Raw genomic sequence first — 13,617 nt, forward strand, 5'->3', positions numbered from 1 at the left:
GATCGTACGCTTCTAATAGTAGAAGTGTATGATCCTAAATGCTAAAATTAAAACCCACTTTTATTAATCTTCTCTCTCCTCTCTAGTATTGACTCTGACTTTCTCAGTTCTCTGTCTCTTTCTCATCTTCTCACTTCTCTCTTCTCTCTCATCAGACCTTCTATCTCACTCTCTCTCAATCACTCCTTGTAGATCAAGTAGGATGGCAGTGATTCGTGTGTTTTTGGTGGTTTGTTCTAGTTGCATGGTGGTGGGTTTGGAAGTCCGATTTGGTAGTGGCATGGAGGTGATCGATTTGATAATAGTGGCGGTGGTCCAATACTTTTTAGGTGATTTTGGTAGACTGTTTTTGATCTTTTTTGGGCTAGTTTGATTTTGTGGTTCATTTCAAATATCTACCTATACATGTTTTCATTTTTGAGTTTTGAGTTTTGGTTTTGGGTGATTTTGGTGGGTTTGGGTTTGGTGAATTTGAGTTTTGATTTTTTTTTTGTCAATAGTTGTAGAGAAGAGTAGCAAAGAAATGGAGAGGAAAAGAGAAAAAGCGATAAATGAATTAAAAAATGAATAGAAGATGAAAATAGAACTTTTGATGTATGGTGTATTGTCAAATGCTATATTAAAGTAGTAAAAGTGAGTTTTTGTGTGTTAAACTAACCATTTTTACACCTTTTGATGCTAATGCTCTTAAGGGAGTAATCATGCATTCTTGTATGTTATGGGGTAAGTGTACACTTACCCCATAAGATAGTTTAGGTGATAAAATGTAATTTCCACCTTTCTTTTTTATCAACTCTAGCTTCAATATTTTCTCTTTCATTTTTTCAATACTTCAATTTTCTTTGTTCAAACCTTAAATGATATTGACAAAATAGGAAACATTTGTTTTTCTTTTAATAAATTTTGATATATAAGGAGATAACAATATAATGATTATAACATTTTTTTTATTTTCAAAAAAAAAAAAATTGTGAAATGAGATTATTATATCAACCAAAAGTTCATAAAAGAAATTCACAAAGGAATAAGAAAACAACCTTGAGTAGGATTATAAAAAATAAAAAAAAAAAAAAAATTCCCTAAGTTGGTATGACTATTGTACTAGAAGCAACAACCTTAAGTAAGATGCAAAGGTCTTATGAATCGGGCATGACATGGTTTTCCATTTAAGTTAATAGGTAGAGTTAGTTTAGGGTGGTAAAGTGTAATGTCCTTTTTTTTATTGAAAGAAGTGCACACAAGTGAGAGGGAAAGAGATTCTAACAAAAAGGCACACTATAAACCCACCTAAAAGCCATGTGGCAAGTTATACTACACATAACTAGGGATGACAAGTTAAACCTACTATAGGTGTAACGTGGGGAGTACACCTCGACCGAGTGGACTGGGGTGGAGAAGAAAATGGAATCGCCACCTAGATTAGGTCTAGGAACCATAAATACAGCACCCTCCGTGGAACGACTGATCTACTACCAGAGCACATGTTCGAAGTTTAGATATGGGAATGAGAAGGTGTTAGGCACCCAACACTACCCGACCCGTGAGTCGGCTTCCACTCATTGTGTCTTACATCTTAATCTTGTTAAAGACATACTCAATACTTGTATTACAAAATCACACACACACACACACACACTAGCATACATCTAGCAAACAACATGGCATCATATCATCCCAAACCCTAGCATACATGGTATTATATTGTATCCAAGGTAGAAACATAGACATGGTAGCAATCAAATAAGCATATTATCATATCCAAGGCATGACGTATAAACTTGCATATCATGTTTATCAAAACTCACATCATATTCATCAAGACAAAACATTGCATCCACAAACAAATGCATGTTCATGTTAATGTATCCCTTACCTTACCGCATCACAGCACCTATGCATCAATGCATGGACATGTAATATGCATGTTCATGACAAAACAAAAAGATTATGCCTTAAATTAGCATACAAAGAACAAACAAAGTAAACAAACATGGAGGCAGAGACTCATAAGCATAAAACAAGGCAAAGCAGAGGCATATTATATAAGTAAAATAAAGAAATAGAACCAAAAATGCTTGGATTAGGGTTTTTGAGCATGAGTGTGCGTGCACATACATAGGGCCTATGTGTGCAACATAGTTGTATGCGTATGCATAATTCGAGTATGCGTGCGCATTCAGTAAGCATGCATATGCATACATACCCTAAACCCTAACCTAGAAAAAGAAGAACATAGTAGAACATAATCATGAAACTAACGACCTAACATACTTAAAAACAAAAAAGCTATTCAAAACTAAACTAAACAAACATATTATAACATAAAAAAAAAAAAAAAAAAAAAAAAAAAAATCAAGAAAATGAAGATCAAAATGAGGAAAAGAAAAAGAAAAGGAACTAGAACATTATACCTCAAAACACAAAACTCCTTAACTTTATTTTGACCGTCCCTCTTAGTCAATCTATTCGCAATCAAATAAACAAGTGATTAGTAAACTTGAAACTTGAAGGTCAAGGCCAGAAAAGGCCTCAATCATAAAAATATTGACTTGAGGATGTTTTGTCAAAAACTCTCTCTTTGATTCACTATTAGTGAATCTTGTGTTTTCCCTTAGGATTTTCTGTGTGTTTTAAAAAGGTACCATATAAGGCTTTTTATAATTAAAAAATGGTGGCTTGGAATGGATCTCGGATGATGTGGGATTTATTCCAAACCAATCTTTAATGTAGAAAAAAAACTTGTTTTTCATAGTTTCTAGAACCCTAACATGCGCATGCAGAGCTTAAGCATGCATGCGCATACGCTTGTATGCATAACCATGCCCTAGGGTTTTTATGGCATTTCTTTTCCAAAAATAGTTTATTTAGTTCATAAAAGAGTTATATTTTTCCCAAAAATGCTTTCCTCTTGTCAATTTCAATATGATCGGACCCTAAACCAACCTTGAACTTTTAGAATTCCAACATCATTAGGGAACACGGACCTGAGTTGTAAGGGGTACAAAATGTGGTGTCTACACCCGTGCCTATAGGTATTAGCCTCACCTACCCTTAATGGACTGTTTTTACCTGACCTGCACAACAAATGGGGCAGGGTTGGAGGTTAACATTTTCCCCTACACCCGCCCCATTATATTTTAACAATTATATTTTATTTAATTTTGATTTTTTATAAGACATACATATGTGTTTTTAGCTTTCTAACTTTAAGTTTATGGTATTCTTATATATTGTATTATTGAATTTATACTTTTAAGTTTTAATATTTACATTGTTTATATTTTGTAATTGTTATATTGCTATGTTTGAATTGTTTTTGTATTTCTTATAACTTAAAAAAACACTCCGCAGCAAAAATAGGACGGGAGCAGGGAATAGGAAACCTACCTCATACCCACTCCGTTGCCATTTCTACACATAGTAAAATCTCTTAAGTAATGTAGAACAATTACTCATTCTTTTTTGAAAAACAAACACACACAAAGGAGTGGAAAATGAAGTATCCCCTAGTTTTTAAGAGCTAACCAAATATATATAAAGTGTTATGATGCCATGTTATACGTCTCACGTGCAATTGGTGAGTATATTCTTTTTCTTTTTCTTTTTCTTTTGGAAGAAGACATTGATTTATTAATCAAAGTTAGTGAAATCTACCTGAGCTACATTGTAAATTTGTGGTGGAGCATCTTCCATCCACACAACAAAATCTGAAAATTTCCTAGCATACATAGCTAGATTGTGAGCAACCATATTACCTTCCCTCCTAATGTGAGAGTAATGTAATTGAGTAAAAGACATGGAAATAAAATTTGCATCTTGTAGAACCAAGCTGTGTTGTCAAAGAAGATTTGTCATCCTTGAGAGCATTTATTATCATCTTCGAGTTCCCTTCCAAGACTGCCTTTGAAATTTCCAATTCCCTCGCAAACTGTATAGCCCTTACTACAGCCAAAGCTTCCACTTCGATTGTTGTGTAAGCCTGGGAAGCAACTGAGAAAGAGAGGCAAGAATGAGTCCTTGACCAATCCGAATTACCACTCCAATTCCAGATTTTTTTTTTTTTTTGGCAATGAATAAGGCTCCATCAAAGTTTATTTTGAGCCACTCAAGTGGAGGAGAGTGCCAATGGAGATGCTACCGAGCTGTCCTAGATTTCAGAGGAGATTGGACAGCAATAAATTAATCTTGCCAATCTTTAGCTAGCTGGGCCAGTTGGTTGAGGCTACAGTGTGGTTGCTGGACTTGAACTTGAATCCTTTGGTTCCAAATCGACCAAACAATCATTTCAAACATCTTCAGATTTTTATTATTCAACAAAATCCACAAAACCAGATCGTTGAAGTCAACAAACGCAATCCCTCTTAGGGAATCCCACAAATTAATGTTAGACCAGAATTCGTCCAAAACTGGACATTCCCACAATGCATGTAGTATTGTTTCTGTAGCTACTTTGCCTTGGTCACACAGAGTATTATCAATGACGGTTCGTCGACATAAATTAAGTTTAGTGGGCAAGGAATTTTTGTAGACACGCCAAAGCTGGTTTTTCACTTTATTTGGAGAAGATGAAGACCAGAATCCTTTCCACATCTCTCAGTCCTGATTCGCAGAAGCCAAATTGAAAGCAAAAGCTTCCTCATGCTTTATAAACGGATACCCTGACTTGTAATTGTACTGCCCATCCTGAGAAAAAGGCCAGCAAAGAACATCATCCAATGAAATCCGAGCCAAAGGAATTTTTTTATTTATTAATTCTACCTCATGTGGAATGAAAATCCCACCTACCATGGATTCATCCCACAGTCGAGTATGGGGATCAATTAAAATATCTACGATAGCCTCATCCATTGTCTCAATGATAGGGGAAGTTAGAGTAGTGGGGTGTTTAATCTATAGGCAATGATGCTGCCAGATTTTTATTTTCCTTCCATCACCAACCTACCACCTTAAGCCCCTTTGAATTACATCTCTACCTTTGAGAATACTTCTCCATGCATAAGAACCAGATCTTGAATCTTTAGCCTCCATAATTGTGCAGTTAGGAAAGAACTTGACTTTAAAAACTCTATAGAAGAGTGATGTTTTATTTTGTAGCAACTTCCAAGCTTGTTTGGCCAAAAGAGAGTCATTGAACATGGCCAAATCACGAAAGCCCATTCCCTTAATTGCCTTCTCCTTTGTTAGCTCATCCTACTTTACCCAATGTATTTTTCTCCGGTCACCACGTTGTCCCCACCAAAATCTTTTGATTAGACCTTCAATTTCATGACATAGACCAATAGGGAGTTTGAAGCACCCATAGCATATGTAGGAATCGCTTGGATTACTGACTTAAGCAACACTTTCTGCCAGCTTGTGATAATAGCTTACTTTCCAAACCCTTTAGTTTCCTCCAAACCCTTTTCTCAGTATAATTAAAGCATGCTCTCTTTCCTCTTCCCACCAACGAAGGTAGCCCAAAATATTTTTCATACTGCTTAATTTCTTGAACCCCTAAAACATCTTTAATAATTTCTCTTATGTTTTCCTTGGCTGAACTGCTGAAAAACAAAATTATCTTGTTCTTGTTAATTTTTTGCCCCAATGCCTCCTCATAGGTAGAAAGGATTCGCATTACTTTCCCACATTCCTCAAATGTTGCTTTGCAGAACAATAGGCTATCATCCATAAATGATAGATTTGTCAATTTTAGCCCTCTTTTGTAGATAGAAAAACGCGTAATCTCTCCCTTGATCATAGCTTGGTTTATTATCCCATGCAGCCCTTCTGTACACATAAAAAAGAGAAGATGAAAGAGGGTCTCCTTGCCTAGTCTCCCTTGTCAGTTGGATAAACTGTTTTGGCTTGCCATTAACAATAATGGAATAGGTGACCATCTTCACACAGACCATGATAAGCCCAATCCATTTCACATCAAATCCCATCTTTCTCATGAGGTCTTCCATAAAAGACCACTCTATCCTATCATATGCCTTGCTATTGTTGAGTTTGAGCGCCATGTAACCATTGGTACATGAATTATGTTTTTTCATACAATGTAATGTCTCAAAAGCAACCAGAATATTGTTAGATATAAGCTGATCTTTAGGAAAGCCTGACTGATGCTCTGTAATGATAGCTGGTAAGACTTTTTTCAACTAGTTTGCTAATACTTTAGAGAAAGTCTTGTACAAGATGTTACATAGGCTAATGGGTCGAAACTCAAGTGCATATTTAGGACTTTTGCTCTTAGGAATTAAAGTAATAAAGGTATGATTTACCGAGCTAAGTAGAGCACCTGAATTAAGCTAAGAAAGGACTGCATAAGTGACGTCACTATTGAGCATTGGCCAAAAATGTTGATCGAAGAGGGGAGGCATGCCATTTGGTCCAGGAGCCTTGGGTGGGGCCATTTGTTTCAATGCCCGCTTCCACTTCATTTTCTAAAAAACTGCTTGTGAGGTGATTGTTTATCTCTTGAGTGATCACGGGTTGAATCTGATCCAGGACACATGTTGAATGGTTCGGCCTTAAGGACGAAAACAGGTCATGGTAATATTTAACCAAAACTATTGCAATATCATCCAGTTGGTCTTGCCAAGTTCCTGCATCATCTTTAATACCCGTAATTTTGTTTTTCCTATGTTGCTGCATAGCCTAACTATGGAAATATTTTTTGTTACTATCACCCTGGCTCACCCACAATACATGAGACCTTTGGCTCCACATTGGAGCCTTTCTTTCAAGCAGCACATTAATCTTGGCTTTGAGCTCTTTGAGTCTTAAATTATTCCCACCCTGTAGGATTGTATTCTCGGCTTGAACAAGCATTTTTTTCTTCGTTTCCAGTTCTCTACGTATGCTACCAAAACAATTTCTATTCCACCATGTGAGGTCCTGAGGTCCTTACCACATTGTTTCACTCTATTCAAGACCTCACTATTAGAATTTGGGTTGAGAGATTGTCTCCATGCTGCCTCAACAGTTTCTCCATGTCGGTTGTCAGAAAGCCACATCTCGTAGAATCTAAATTTTTTTTTTTGTTGTGTTGGAAATTCAATAATCATAGGATTGATAAGTAAAGGGCAGTGATCTGGCGAATCATAGCTTAGGTGTTAAACTCAAGAACCTGGGAATTTAAGTAACCAACTGTTTGTGGCTTGGCCTCTATCTAGCCTTTCCCAAAATAAGTACCCATCTTTGTAATGTCTACTCCATGTAAATTTTGGGCCAACAAAACCTAGATCAATGAACTCAAATTCGTTTGTTACTTCTCAAAAAAGTTGCATATGACTGTGATTATGTGCTGCTCCTCATAATTTTTCATTCTGCTTTAAAATATCATTAAAATCCTCTGCATATAACCAGGGAATATTGGGATAGGAATTTAAACTTCGAAGCTTTGCCCAAGCCTTTGGCCATCTACAAGTCTTTGGTTCATCGTAAAAGCCTGTGAAACACCATATCTCCTTAGTATTTTTTGTTTATGAGTGCATCAATGTAGTACTTGGATGAATCCTCCACAGAAAGATTAATCATGGACTTCCGAAAGAGAACCAAGCCCCCACCTTGAGTGCTTTGCTCCACAAACCACTTGTGTTCAAAATTAATATTTCTTTGTAACTGGTCTAGCCTTGCCATATCTATCCATGTGTAGGCGCAACGAGAGGGGAGTATGCCTCGGCTAAGTGGACCAGGGCGAAGAAAAGAAATGGAATCGCCACCTAGATTAAGTATAGGAACCATATATAAAGCGCCCGTCGTGGAAGGACTAATCTTACTACTAGAGTATGGATTTGGAGTTTAGGTACGGCTTGGGAAGGTGTTCGGCACCCAAGACCACCCGACTCGAGGGTAGATTTCCATTCATTGTCTTAGGTCTTAATCTCATTTAAGGCATAATAAATATCGTCATTCTATACTCACACACACACTAACATGCATCTAGCAAACAACAAGGCATTTCATCCCAAACCTTAACATACATTTATCATGGCATTGCATTACATATCACATTCTAACATACATCTATCACACATAACATCATGTTACATCCAAGGCAGAAGCATGTATATATTGAATCAAGGCAGAAACATAGGAATGGTAAGATTAGGCAAACATGTGATTGCATCTAAACATCATCCAAACAAACATATTCATATCCACCATCAAAACACATATTCAGAATGCATGTTCAAGTGAATCCATAACTTACCTTACTCCACCACAGCACCTATGCATCAATGCATGGACATGGACATGTGAATGTATGTTCATATAAATGAACAGATCAAAAACCCTACCTAGCATCAAAGAGGTAAACAAATTAAAACGAGGTAAAACAGAGAGACGAGAACTTAAGGATAGAAAAAAGAGATTAAACAGAGGCTCAACATGTAAAAGAAAACAAAAGAAAAGCAAACAAAATTGAATTAAGGTTTTCTGGGCAGAGTATGCGTGCGCATACATAGGGCCTACGTACACAGCTAATTTGTATGCATATGCATACTTCGTGTATGCATGCACATGCATCAAAAATGTGTACGCATACACGCCCTAAAAAACCTAACCCAGAAACATAAGAATAGTAGAACAAAAACTTTAAATCTAACAAGCTAACATGCTTTATATCAAAAGACAAAGAAAACCTAAAGTAAGCAGACAAATTATAGCATATTTAAAGAAGAAAAACAAGAAAAGGCTAAGAAAAGGGAAAAAAAAGTTTAGAACTTATACCTCAAAAACACAAAGCTCCTTGGCTTAACTTTGACCATTCCCCTCAATCAATTCTATTCACAATCAAATACAAAATTGATTAGTAATCCTAAAACTCCAAGATCAAGGCCAGAAAAGGTTTTAATCAGAAAAATGTTGACTTGAGGATGTTTTGTAAAAAACTCTCTTTGACTCACTATGTCTAATGAATCTTAGATTGTCCCTTAGGATTTTCTGTGTGTTTTGAAAAGCTACTATGTATGGCTTAATATAGTGAGAAAATAGAGGTTTGGAACGGCTCCCATTTGATGTGGGATTCATTCCAAAATCCATTTTTAATGCAGAATCTTTCATAGTTTCCAGAACCCTAACATGTGTACGCATGCCCGTGTATGTGTATGCATGCATGAAGCATGTGTGCGCATACGTATACATACACATGCCCTAGGATTTCCTTAGTCTTTATTTTCCAAAAATAGCTTATTTTATTCATAAAAAAGTTATATTTTTCCTAAAACATTTTTCTCAAGTCAATTTCAATCTAACCGAGCCCTATACCAACCTTGGCCTTTAGAATTTCATTATTATTGGGGAATGGGGGCTTAAGTTGTAAAGGATATAAAATGCGGTGTCTACACCATTTTTCAGCTATAAACACAATAGAGGGATCTTTGCCCATATCAAATCCTCGAGCTCTTTTCTAGTGCGTTGGTTTCCAAGTCCTTGACAGTTCCATACTAACAAACTCATTGCACTTGGCGGGGCTTCTTAACAGCCTCCACCAATATAAATGATGTGGTACCATCCACCTTTGAAACCTGAAACTTATTAGGTAACTCCGATGAGAAACAATTGCTTCCTTTGTTTGTTTGCCCAACATCACCAAGGAGCCATCTATTTCATTGTTCTCCAATATTGTTGATCTCTTGCTGCGACTTAAATAATGCTCCCAAGTGTAGGATTGTCGCGAAGTAATAACTCGGAAAGTCCGAGGTCAAATCTACAGGGAAAAGGGAATTGATTAGCAAACCACAAGAGAATAAAACTAAAATAATAAAGTTTAACTAAAGAGATTTTTGGTAGTTTGGTAAAGGTAATTTAAATTGAGTGAAAATAACAATATATTAAGGTGCTAAAGTTTAGGGATCCACACACAACACATCTATTGGAAGTCTTAACAATATTTATTTTATAACTCAACTAAAATCCATACGAAGGATGATCTTAGTCGGATAATTTAACAATAAAAATTCAAGAATTAATTGTCTAAGGTAGTTTCATGCAATTGATTGATTTTAGGCAAAACAAAACTAGTGAATTAGTTCGTAGGGAATACTAAGCATTTAACGTGCCCGGAGTCTACGATAAATCAAAGGATTATACAAAACTAAACAATTTTCTAGATGATTATAACAATCAAAAACATAAAAACATAAGCATTAAAACCAATAAATAATTGTTAAGAACATACCAATAAACGGTTGGGTTTCACCCCTTGCCTTAGCAAGGCTTCTAGCAAGCCATAACACAAATAAAACTCTAAAAACTGTAAAGAAACTTTAAGAAAACCCAAATTATGTTCTACACAGCTCCTCTCTGAATTTTACCCTAAAGAGTCTTTAAATAGGTCAAGGAATCCTATTACAAGTTGAATTCCCGTTTGGAGAAAATCCCAGGTTTTTATGCTTCACTTAACCGACGTTTTTGGCCCATTTAACTTCAGAATTTGGTCTTTTGGTAAACTACAAAGTTATAGCCCTTTAAGTTAGCTTTCCATCCCAACTTGAATCGTCTTGGTTGGACATCTACGTCGAAATTTATGCTCCAAATACTAACTGGTGTGCAAGCTGGAATCCTTATCTGAATTGGACTTGGATTAGGTGCAAATTTCCTTTGATTCCTTGCTCCAATTGGACTTGAATTTAATGGGTTGCCTTCTTTGACTTCATCATGGCCCTTGTAAACTTAAAGTCCATTAGCTTTCTTCTTTGCATAAATCCATTTATTTAATTCCATTATCCTACAAAAGACAAATTCACGCATTAAAATTCAATTAAGCACAAAATTGATTATTTAGCATTATTCCAAAATCAACTATAAAATGCATGAATTAACTCAAAATAAGTATGATAATGCTTTCTAATAATGATATAAATATGCAAAATTAAGCTATTATCATCTCTGAAAGCGTGTCCATTTCCTTTGTTGTGGCAAAGGACTAGGGTTTGGTTTGGAATTTAAAGTATCAGAATTAAAAATTGGGGGAGCACACTCTCTTGTTTGATTTTCCACATCAGGCACATGACTCATTAGGGGACTTGTGGTGTTGCTAGGCACTTGCTCAAACTTACGAATATCTTGGCCATTCTCTACCAACTTGGAAAGGAAGTTAGCATCCAACTGAGTAATGTTAGTATTAAGTGAGTGCAGATGTTGTGGGATTGAGTTGCTTGTATCTTGGGCCAGACTCGCTACAAGTAACGTAAGCTGCATAACCGAAGAAGTATTTAATTTGGAGGAGTTATTAGCATTAAACTCTCCTCCTGAATTTTCAGTTTCCATATTTGCTTGGACTTCTGCCGTATCTAAGTTGCTGTCACCTTCAACCAACATGAAGGGAGACGCTGCAACATTAGACATAAACTTTCTCTGATTTTTGATTTTCAATCTCCTGGTAGAATGCCAAAGTTGTTTAAACATTCTCGCTACAGTCTCCATATTTAAAACTGAGATCAAGAAACTTGCTGTTAAGATAAACTCAGAAGAACGCTGCATGTTTGGAAGGATTAAACCAGTGCTTTCCTTCTCAGATAAGGATGTTTTCGTTAACTCTTCCATGTATAACACAGGCAGGTTCGTTATATGATAAGATTTTTTCCTTATAACCCACAAAGAAATAACCCACTAGCTTAAGAGGCAACATTGTTGCTTCAAGAGAACAAAAATGCCTTCACAAGAAGGGACAGAAAATTCTATAATCTAAGAGAAGAAGGAAAGGCCAATTTTCTTAGTGTGGATGCCTTTTAGCGTTAATGGGCCAAAACCCATTCTACTACACCAAGGCCTATGAACTAGTGGGTAAGGGAGTCGAGACTAACCTTGTGGGGTCATAGTCCAAACCCAGGCATGCCCAATGTTTAGACAAAACAGATAATGATGCAGCAGGCTGGGCATCCTTGTGATTGCAGCAAGTGACGTTATGGCAAAGTAACTGTTACAATAGACATAGTAGAGAAATGCCAAAGCAGGAGAAATGGTACAACAAGTTTAATAATATGTGTTACCACAGAGCAACTACTACAGCAAGATAGTAGTCAATCCTATAGCAGGACGACTAACACATCAAAAGACTCTATGGCAGAACAACTGATACAACAAATATAACAAAAGATACTATAGCAAAATAACTAGTAGCATGAAACACTGCAACAGAACAAATAGTAACGGAAAATATCAAACAAGCTAAAAGTAGCCATAGCAGGGCAATAGCAACAACTCTAGGCAAATGTAATACTATTAGTTCACCCTTCCATTCTTGGGTTAAGTGATTCAATAGAAACAAGTTCAAGAAGGGAACCAAACAGCAACACAGATAACCTCATTATAGGTTTCTACCATTGAAGTTATTTGTGCTAGGGCAAGGGCCTAAATGGTTTTGGATTCGATTTATAGAGTCTCAAGGGGTGAGAGTGTCAAGAGGGAGAGAAAAGATGGTCTACTGATGCTTGCTTCTATTTTCTGCCATGTTTTCTCTCTTCATTATTTACCACTTTCTTTCTTTTTTGTTCTATTACTCTAAGTTTTTCTTCCTATCCTCTCCATCGATTCTTCCTCCCCCTACTTAGGGCTATCTCTCTTCTTTTTATACTACTTGATTCCATGGGATTTCTCCCTTTTGTCCCTAAGGCTTCACCAACCATTTTTTTTTCTTGGGGACATTCCTCCAAGATTACCCACTAACCCAATGGTTACCTCTTCTTGTGCCTATGGGCCTGATGGCTATCATTTTTGCCATGTTGGCCCATTGGGCTTATTACCTCTTCCCTTGGTTTTCCCTAGCCCATTTGCTTTACTTTTACCTCTTGTTGTGCTTATGGGCCTACTAGTTGTCATTCATGCCATGTTGGCCCTTTAGGCTTATTACCTCTTTCCTTGGGCTTCATCGGCCCATTTACTTTACTTTTACCACTTTTATTTCTTTTTTCTTCCATCATTCCTCATTGTTGGGCTTCTTCTACTGTTGTACCTTTTTTGTCAAAAATGGGCAACAACACTTAGCGACAGAGAAACTGTGGCTTAACACTAGAATTTTTAATTGGTGAGTATATTCAAGCGCATTTCAACCAATTTTTCACATTGGCTTGAATTTGGTCTGTTGGTCAAGCCTTATAAATGAAATTTCTCAATTACCTCCACCAAAGTCGCAAATGGCTTTTCAACAAGAAAAAAAAAAATCACAATTGGCTATTTCTAGACATCCCACTTCGTGTTTGCAACCTTGGAAGTTGGAAATTATATATTTTAGAAAAAATAAAATCGAAATGGATAAATCTTAAATCATCGTTTTAGGTAAATATTAAATTTCATATCTGATCTGAAATAAAATTCCACATTATAAGAGCATTCACAATGGGTATGGTACAAAAGTCACATTTTACCATCTAAAATCTTGCTTTTGCTATTATACCAACTCACTTTACAATACACCATACATCCCAATTTTTATTTTTACATACAATCGATTAAAATAATATAACAACACAATAAAATAATATTAAATAAAAAATCTATTTCTCTCTTATCTCTTTCCTCTGCTACCAATCAAAACCACCACCATATACCACCATTGTTGACCAAGCAAACCACCATAAAAAACCATATTCAACTAGAAAATTCAAAAACAACCCAACATACCCATACCAA

The sequence above is a fragment of the Quercus lobata genome, chromosome 5, assembly GCF_001633185.2.
Source record: "Quercus lobata isolate SW786 chromosome 5, ValleyOak3.0 Primary Assembly, whole genome shotgun sequence".
NCBI lineage: Eukaryota > Viridiplantae > Streptophyta > Magnoliopsida > Fagales > Fagaceae > Quercus > Quercus lobata.